The sequence below is a fragment of the Mytilus edulis genome, chromosome 6 (genome assembly GCF_963676685.1).
Source record: "Mytilus edulis chromosome 6, xbMytEdul2.2, whole genome shotgun sequence".
In the NCBI taxonomy this organism is placed as follows: Eukaryota; Metazoa; Mollusca; class Bivalvia; order Mytilida; family Mytilidae; genus Mytilus; species Mytilus edulis.
In genome coordinates, this window is record NC_092349.1 from 52,571,297 (window position 1) to 52,582,012 (window position 10,716).

Here is a 10,716-nt window from a genome sequence, read left to right on the forward strand (position 1 = left end):
ATTGTGATATCTTTTCCAAAATAAATATGAAACTGAATATTAGATAGGATATGAGTCAATAGTTTTAAAAGTTATTCTAGGCCTGACATAATAGGTATCTATTAAATAAGATTAATTGCATAAACAACATTAAAACATTGATGTTCTGTTAAAGTATATCTAAGTAATCATTTTCCTTTTTGCCGTATTATTTAATCATCCCAGATCTGCCAGCTTTTAGAAGATACTTAGATTACTTAGGTACCAATCTATGAAGAGCGAAATGTTTATTCAAATATTAGTTGAAGGCGTCGGGATACGACGAATGGGTGCTTTAAAAGTTGTACTTTGTACACATTCAAATGCTTAGTAACGTAACAGGCTCCGCAAAGGGATAAAACTATATATTAAAATGTAGCTGATTAAACCAAGGGTGTTTATAATTCATAAAGCTATTAGGTTAATATTTATTAGAGGAGCATTCATCCTTCATCAAAACCACTTGAGTAGAAAACGAAAATGTAAAAGGTTTAAATTTAAGCTCTTCATTAAAAAGAAGTAATTCATTCGTATAGTGCACTCAACATTATATTTAAAATTGTGATTTTAATAATATTGAGATTGAAAATCGGAAATGTGTCCGAGCAAATACAACCCGACCAAAGAGAAGAAACCAGTCGAATGCTACCAATGAGACTTCAACACAGCGAGAAAATCCCGCACCCAGAGGCGTGCTTCCTCAGATAGCAACTAAACACAAATGTGTTTAAGTTCAATGATAAATGACGTCATTCTAAACTCCGAAATACATAAATGAACTAAAATTAAAATCATACAAGACTTACAAAGGCCAGAGACTGCTAACATGTATTGGGACTCTTTTTTGTTTTGTTTTCTAACAAGGAATAAGCCTGTTACGCTTGATAATTTAATTGGATAACCTTGATCATGTACACATTACATAGATAAATACATATTAAAAGTCTAAGGCCGTGTTCACACCAAACGCCGTGTAGAGTAAACATGTTTACAATTAGTTTAGTGTAGTGTACACTGGTTTCACATTACATTTGTTCACATCTATACACCTTGTTTAGCTACCTGTACATAAGATGTGTTCCCACTTGTAAACTATATGTCATTTAAATGTTCATTACGTAGAACTGAATTCAAAAGTTTTGGACAATTTTTCTAGCGGTAAGGGAACAACCATTTGTCTTCAAAAGGGGGTGGGGTGGAAATGGAAATATTCCGATCCCCAATTTGATAAAAAAAAAAATGGTCATACAGATGATAAAAAAATGTATTCTGAATCAAGAGTTTCCCCATACATTATAGTGTTAAATATTGAAAAAAAAGTATTTGATCACCAGCATCGAAAAAAAGGAATAAAAACGTACGCGCGAAAAAAAATCTGACTCAGATAAAAATAATAACCCTCCCCCTTTTTTTTTAAAGTTAAGTGGTTGCTACTTTATGAAAGCCATTTTTATTATTTGTAGTAGTTTGAATATACTAGAGATGGCTCGATTACGCATCAGAAAACGTTAGCTGCAGCAGCGTGCTTACAGCCGAAAAAAAAAGGATTGAGATATTAGGGATCACTACATTTTTATCTTTTCTGTTTGTTTCAAATGGTATTTCTTCTCCAAGGAGTATTTGGTAAAGGAATAGGGTAACGTTTTTTTTATTTTATTTTAAGTGTTATTAAACGGATTTGAGATACTAGACAAACATATCATTTACCTCACACTTTTTTTAGTCATGCATGCATGCGTGAATCGTTGTTTGAGTAAAGACAAGTGGTGAATATTTCTGTGTACGTCAAGTCGATTCGGGAAGACCTTTTCAAATGAATTAGGCAGCAACTATTAACTTCATTTTTTGGGGAGGGGAGCGGGTTGGGGGGGGGGGGGGCTGGGGGGTAGGGCAAGGGCATTTGTTTTTATTCAGGACAAATTTTGGTGACAAGTCGAAATCAATTTTAGCATTATATATAGTGGCAGCTGAGGGTGAAAAAAAAAATCAGGGCCAAAAACTGGAAACATTTTTGGTTTCCAAAACAAAATCCGTAGCTCATCACCCCCTTGCCTTTATGTTTTATACTCAACTATAATAGTCCCCACCCCGAAAATCAGTTGGTTGCTGCCTTATGGATTCGGCAATGATGCTGCTTTGAGTCTTGATCAGGGGTTAATAAAGTACGTTAAATTTTTTAAACAAAAAAAAATCTGTAAAATTTAGACAATAATTTCTGTAAAGAACTTTACTAATAATTATCAAAAATATCAATTTTATTCAAAAATAGTTTCCTCCTTAAATATATACACGGTAAAACTAATGTCCTAAATGCCTAGTTTTGTGTACACTAAACCTACACAAGGCCTACATTGACTATCGACTGTGTGTAGATAAAACATGATTTAAACTACATGTAAACATTGAGTTTTATCAATGGGAACGCAATTGTGTTTAGTTTACGTGTGATTTACACTAACACAACACCGAATTTAGGTCAATGTGAACACGGCCTTAGTTTATTTTCCTTACGTACGCCAAGGAAAATTGAAATCGGAAATTCTGTTATCAAATGGACAAATACACCAAACAAACTTGAACAAACTGTTATAATCACAAATGAAAATTGTCTGCAAGAAACAAATTAAATGATCGAAAAAGAAAAACCATGAAAAAAATAAGGAAAAGGCTGTATATAAAGGTCATTTTGAATAACGAAAATGCAATACACCAATGAGGCGAATTTGTTAAGAATAAAGACTAATACCAGATGGAAGAATGGTTTTTTTTTGTATTTTCCTGGGAAAATGTAATCATTATGTCATACAAGAAATAGTATATTAATAGTCAACAACAATTCATGGGTCATAAATCTGAAAACGCATCATACATATATATGAAGCCTGGCGACACATGTCAAGAAGATCTTCTTTGTAGTTCCTAATAAAATGCGACAACAACGTCTTGTGTGGTGATTATGTGTAGAGCATTACAAGTTTTCTGTGAACTGGAAGGTTTGTATCAATTAATCTGAAACCTCATTACAAGTTCAAACATATTCACAGAAAACCTGATGACAAATTGTAGAAGTTTCGAACTGTGATTCCTCTGGAAAACGCGATAGAATTTCACGGTACATACAAACATGGGCCGTAAAACAGAAAAATGGTCGTTCCGTGGACATATTATACCTATACAATTCGCACCCAATTGTATGAATCATATGCGTATTTTCTGTGGTTTAAAAACCTCACAAATTAACTTCGAGGATAGATGGTGTGATCTTATGCTCGGGTTTAGTAATTTGTCATCTAAATATAAATATGATTGATTGATTGTTGGTTGCTTTACGCCGTATTATATAAATATGAATAAATGAATGAATAAATAATGTATCAAAGTACAACCTGAATTGACATCATACAATATACATATGCTATGAGAATTCTAGACGCAGACACAAAACATTTTATTTATATTCCGATTCTGTTCTTATTCCATGTATTCTTTGTGAATAATGATATAATCTCCGGTATATACTTCGAACCAGTAAACATTGAATCAAAAGGTTATCCTTGACAATGCCCTTTTCCAAAAAACATTTATTAACTTTGTTAAATAAATAAATGATATTTTTACTAATTCCACGTTGTCAACTTATTTGTAGAAGTGCATTTTTTTGACACTGACTTAATCTTTTAGATAAGATAGATAAATCGGAAATTAAACATATAAATCACAATTTACGAAATTAATATGTATAAATAGTTGACCAACTAATTATTTTCATTCTAAATTAAGATCGTTGATTCAACTAAATACAAATATATATTCATAACCTTAATGTCAAGGATTGAAAACATTAACGAAATCAACAGAAACAAAATGAAGGAGACAGAAGAAAACAAAAACACAAGAAAATGTGCACTTAGTATGTTAAACTCTTCTTTTCTTTACGTACGCAGAACGTAGAAAGTATGTGTCATCCAATAAGGATTGATTTTTTGATTGATTGTTGATGATTTATGCATTTATGCAACCTGTAGCTCTCTTGGCTATATAGTGGCGTTCAGCTTCATTAGTCGAATGAGCTGGAGTGTACGGAGAAATTCTAGTCAATTAAGATAATAGTCCAACACACGTACACCTAACACAATCTGTGTTCGAACTTACGACCTCAATGTTGACATGCTAGAGATGCTGTAGATGAACTGCTTAGAACAGTCGATATCGATGATTAATTAACGAGACCATATCTTATGATCTTGTCCTTTGACTAGGGATTTCATTTTCTAAATTTTCTCGTAGTTCAGTATTCTTGTGATTTAACTTGTTGTTACTAAAAAAATCAAAAACATCTAGAGATCAAGTTTAGAAAGGTCACTGATATTATGTTAAAAGAGTTTATGCCGTTTGAACACTTAAACAAAGACTACAAAAGGAAAATATATGTCTGTCTCATCAAATTCATAAAACAAGACTAACATTCGCATAAATGAGAATCATTTGAATAACTTATTTGGTGATTACTTTTGCTTTTTCTTAAGTAGAATATATAAGTCTATATTTTTTTATATTTCCCATATCTTCACCAACTTTTTCGGATTTTTTTTGTATTTAGTTTTCAATTTCGTATTTCATTTGGACTGTTGTTTTAAACTTTTTACATGTACTGCAGGTTGTAAAAATATTTTTATTCTATTTACTGCAAATGTGGCCATGTTCTAGATGAAGCTTGTTAGTTTCATTATCTAAGTGTTTACCAAACTTTATGTTATTGGTTATTCTTAAGCTGACAAGGCACATTTTTTTTTCACTTATGGTTCGTATTTATGTTCAAAACATAAAGTTTATTTCTCTGTTAGGTAAGTTTCTACTATTCTTCTTTGAATACTTGATGTTAGATGCAATCAGTTCCCCTCTTATCTCGATCATCACACCAAAAAAAAAGGTTCCTAAAAGGTCAAGTCATGGAAAAGAAAAGCTTTAATCTATAGTGTGTGTATTACAAATTAGCAACACAAAGCAGGGTGCCTTATACCATACCAAATGATAATTATAAATCATCAGTTGAAAACAAACAGACCAAGAAAGTAGCAGAAAACTTATCAAACGCAAATAGTGGTCCTTAAAATATAACGCAGAAACCTTAAGACTACGAAACAAGGTGTGTATCTCAATTTTTATGATGATATAGAAATAAAGACAGATTAAACATGTTAATATGTATGAATATACCACCAAATAAGTTTATACAGCATCATACATGTCAAGGGTGATAGCAAACACAAAAATTATCATATCAAAACATAGACATTTTAAGCCATTGACTTTAAATGTCTTCTACTAAACGACGTAAGTGTAATAACTTGAATTACAATGGGTGTTTTTTTAATATCAAAGTAGCCGAATTCGGTTATGTTTATCTGGTAGTCAGAGCATACGAATTTTTTAATTAAGGATCCAGTAAATTAAGAAAAATAATGTTTAAAAAAAAAAAACTCAAAATCCAATTATTGTTTCAAGTTTAACTTTGAACCTTTGCTCACAAATATTACCCTACGATCGGTGAAAAGGAACTTGGTGAGTGGAGAACATATAAACACAACACCCAGTATATATAAAAGTAAGAATGAAAATGGGAAAAGTATCAACGATACAACAACCCGACCAAAGATCAGAAAACATTCTAAGGCCACCAATGGGTCATCCACACAGCGTACTCTCAGACTGGCTTCAGCTGGCCCCTAAATGAAAATGTGTACTAGTTCAGTAAAAGACATCACAACGAACTCTAAAACATATAAATGAACTAAAATGAAAAACAACATAAGAGGACTAACAAATACCAGAAGCTCCAGACTTGTGCAAACATGTGGCAGGGTTAAAACCCTCCGAATTTCATCTAGACCATGTAGAATAAAGGAACGCCCACCAATACGCACAGAAAACACAGTTAAAAAGAAGTCCGAGTTCGATACCGGAATTTGTAACGGAAGAAACTAAACAAAATGAAAATGATGAATAAATTAACAAAGGAGTACCAGCAGTTACTATAGCATGCCAACATGATGTATGATTCTGAAATTCAAAACGCTGAAATTTAATATTATTATTATTATTATGATTTAAAGTCAAGAAAATCACAAACATGTATGTGTGTCATCAAAAGTCAGAAACTACTTTTGCAGCGGCGGTCTAGACATACCCGTACCTTTAGATATATTTCTTTGCGTTCCGTTATGTCATTAAAGGGGTTTCCCTTACTTGTTTTTATCCCGGGTTATGTTTTTTCACAATCGGTTTCGGTTGAGGGTATATAAGGAATTTGTATGGGCCTGTTCGATTAATGCTACGTTTGTTACAAAGTTTGAAAGGACGTGTTATTAGTATATTTTAGTTGTTTGCGTTAACTTTTTAGTTTAAAGTGTTCGTTTAGTGAAAGGGTGGATTCTCAGGTGAAAAAATAACTGTCGATAATCATACAAATGTTCATAATCCAAAAGATGCTATGAGTTCAGTGCAGTAGACCCAGTAAGTTATTCATACCAATATAGACATTGCTTTAGAAAAACAGCGTGCTTCTATAGTTTCAGAACTGCAAGAAAAGCTGCAGGTGAACAAGGAATTTAAAGGGGAAGGGATTAGAATATAATTTCTGTTTAATCAAGAGAGACTCGGTAATCTAGACTGCACCAAACACTTTTTGTCAAAGGGTGGTGTGGAAGAAGTTTTCGAGTTTATCGACTCAGAGAAGAAGGTCCTTTCTCGTCGTAATAAATAACTCAGAATAGCATTCCTACATGTTTGGGGATGGTTAAAGAATACTCTGATACTGACCTTACTGACAATAGTGAAGATGCCTCCAAGTTATTTGCAGCCATTTTTAGAGTCTCTAAGAAGAGAAATCAACCAATGATGCTTATAGTTTATTTTTTTTAGAATTTTCACAAATACATGTACATGTTTTATTATTATGCCTTATGGTCAACTTTCATAGCCTGTATCATTTATTATTCTGATATTTTTTCTTAGAGATTATACACTCTAGGCTAGCCACTGCAAAGATCTGGAAAAATGCAAGAGTCCTCTTATTTTGACCTGTACATAATTAAAAACGCTAAATCTACTGCAACGAACAGAAAATATGACTATATTTTAAAAAAATCCGAAAATGATGCATTCAGAACTATTTTTCTTTTTCTCCTGCATCGATCGGTGTCGTCAGTTGCAGTGTTTTTATATAGATTTATACAACAAAAAGTGTCCGTTTCAGATTAGGACGCTTATTTTCTTCCTACAACAGGCAACATAAGATGTCCCTCAACATTAATCTTGGTTTAGATGATTTTCTTACACTTATTCTGAAAGGCAGACAACGAATGTCGAGCAAACCTTTGAACAAATGGGGCCTATCACCAAAGATATTTTGTTTAAAATAAGTTCAGCACTATTCGGTAGATAAACATAATTTCTCGTGCGTCTTCTCGTGTTTTAAGATATAGTGAACAATTTACAATGTAGTACTCGGATTTCTGATTAAGATTTTCAATCGATTTTTTGGGGAGATTATACAGTCAGCACTTATATTTAAGGATATAGGTTTAGATACTTCTTTTTATGCCCTCCATAGCCTTAGAAGGGTTGGAGTTTTGGCGGCGCTATAGTTTAGCACGGGCGGTTTGGGATGAGGGTATATAAGGAATTTGTATGGGTCTGTTTGATAATTGCGACGTTTGTAACAAAGTTGGAAAGGACTTGTTTTTAGTGTATTCTATAGTTGTTTGCGTTAGCTGTCCCTCCTTATAGTAGTAGATTTGTACGCTTGATACTTATGTAATTGTATGTCATGCTGATATTGATACATATGTATGGTCTTATACGGTTATAACTGTCCTTTTCCGGATTTAGATATTTCTGTTTTAAACGGGAAACTCCACACTATACGGTTATAGCTGTCCTTTCCTGGATTTAGATATTTCGGTTTTAAACGGGAAACTCCACACTAAAATTTACGCTGGAGGGACGAGTTTTCGTTCCCTATTGTTAATTTTCCATTTTAGACCGTGATGTTCTTTTGGCACCATCTTATGGAGTTTATATTTCACAGCTCGTTCGCTATGCCCGTGTCTGTTCTGACGTTTTAGAACACAATCTATGTATTACTGGTAAATAATTAAACCAGGGATACCGTTACCATAAATTACTTAAAACCTTTACTAAATTTTTCAATAGATATAAAGATTTGGTTTTGAAGTTTGATTGTACCTGTAGAAAACTTATTTCAAACGGGATAGCACATCCTCATTTTTACGGAAGTGTTGTTAACCGTGCCCGGAAATTAAAAAAAATGATCCTTGTAAACTTATCGCTCCTTTAAATGAACTTATTCTTAAAGGTTACAAATTCAACACTGTAATAAGATCATTGAATATTGTTTTTATTGGTATAACTAATGATTTTGTTATCTGTAAATTCAAAGCAAACTAAATTTACTAGTATGTTATATACATATACACATTGATGGATCTATAATATGTCGATACCTGTAACTGGCATTGCACAAGGTCATGTTTTTCTCTGACTGTTTATGACATCTTTACACTAAATCCATTGGATGTTGGATGTGTACGGATTGATAGTTTAGTCTTAGGTGAATGATTTTTTTAACTGCTGTTAGTGGCTTTGAACTAGCTGCCAGATAGCTGCGAGTACTCTCAGATCTGTTCCTAGTGTCTTTATGTTGTCGGGATGTACAAGTACCCGGCAACGTCCACTTGTATTTTTGTCCATCTGATGAGTTCAGCCTTTTTCAACTGATTTTTATAGTTCGTTCTTATGTTGTACTGTTATACCACTGTCCCAGGTTAAGGGGAGGAGTGAGATCCCGCTAACATGTTAAACCCCGCCACATTATTTATGTATTATGTGTCTATCCCAAGTCAGGAGCCTGTAATTCAGTGGTTGTCGTTTGTGTATGTGTTACATATTTGTTTTTCGTTCATTTTTTTATTAGCTCACCTGACCTGAAAGGTCAAGTGAGCTTTTCTCATCACTTGGCGTCCGTCGTCTGTCGTCCCGCGTCCGTCGTCCGTCGTCTGTACACTTTTACAAAAATCTTCTCCTCTGAAACTACTGGGCCTTTAACCAAACTTGGCCACAATCATCCTTGGGTTATGTAGTTTGAAAAATGTGTCCGATGACCTGGCCATCCAACCGAGATGGCCGCCATGGCTAAAAATAGAACACAGGGGTAAAATGTATATTTTGGCTTATATTTTTAAAACTAAAGCATTTAGAGCAAATCTGACATGGGGGTAAAATTGTTGATCAGGTCATGATTTTTGCCCTGAAATTTTCAGACGAATCGGACAACCTGTTGTTGGGTGGCTGCCCTAAAATTGGTAATTTTAAGGAAATTTTGCAGCTTTTGGTTATTATCTTGAATACTATTATAGATAAAGATAAACTGTAAACAGCAATAATGTTCAGCAAAGTAAGACCTACAAATAAGTCAACATGACCAAAATTGTCAGTCAACCCCTTAAGGAGTTATTGCCCTTTATAGTAAATTTTTAACAGCTTTTCGTCATTTTTTGTAACTTGTACAAAATTCTTCTTCTCTGAAACTACTTAACCAAACTTGGCCACAATTATCATTGTGGTTTTTAAGTTAAAAAATGTGTTCGATGACCTCGCCTACCAAACAAAATGGGCGACATAGCTAAAATTAGAACATAGTGGTAAAATGCAGTTTTTGCTTTATATCTTTGAAACAAAGACATTTAGGGCAAATCTTTCATGATTTAAATGTCGATCAGAATAAGATCTATCATCTCACAAATTTTCAGATGAATCCGTCAACCCGTTGTTGGGTTGCTGCCCTAAAATTGGTAATTTTAAGGAAATTTTGCAGTTTTTGGTTATTATATTGAATACTATTATAGATAGAGATAAACTGTAAACAGCAATAATTTTCAGCAAAGTAGGATCTACACATAAATCAACATGATCAAAATTGTAAGAGGACCTCTTAAGGAGTTATTACCCTTTATAGTTAATATTAAACAACTTTTCGTCATTTTTGTATCTTGTACAAAAATCTTCTTTTCTAATACTATGGGCCAAATTTCACCAAACTTGGCCACAATCATTACTAGGGTATCTATTTAAAAAAAGTGTCTTATGACCCCGCCTACAAACCAAGATGGCCGACACCAGTAAATTCAGTAACAGGTGAGCGACACAGGCTCTTGAGAGCCTCTAGTTTAAATAAGGCCGTTAGTTTTCTCGTTTGAATTGTTTAACATTGTCATATCGGGGCCTTTTATTGCTGACTATGCGGTATGGGCTTTGCTCATTGTTGAAGGCCGTACGGTGACATATAGTTGTTAATGTCTATGTCATTTTGGTCTCTTGTGGACAGTTGTCTCATTGACAATCATACCGCATCTTTTTTTTTATATTTATTGTGTTTGTTGATTCCCTTATTATATAAAATATATGCGATATTTGTAACGAACGCACACCCCATTTTCTTGTTTGTTGTTTATTTAAGTTAGATCAGAAAATATTTATTTTAGTACAAATGAAATGAGGTACAAAATAACTAGTACTTTCTTAAGTTCTTACTTAAACTGTTGTATGTAGTAATTTGTCATAGCTTTTTAAAAGGTGGCACGACTTCAGTTAATTTCATTAATAGCATATATGTTCACA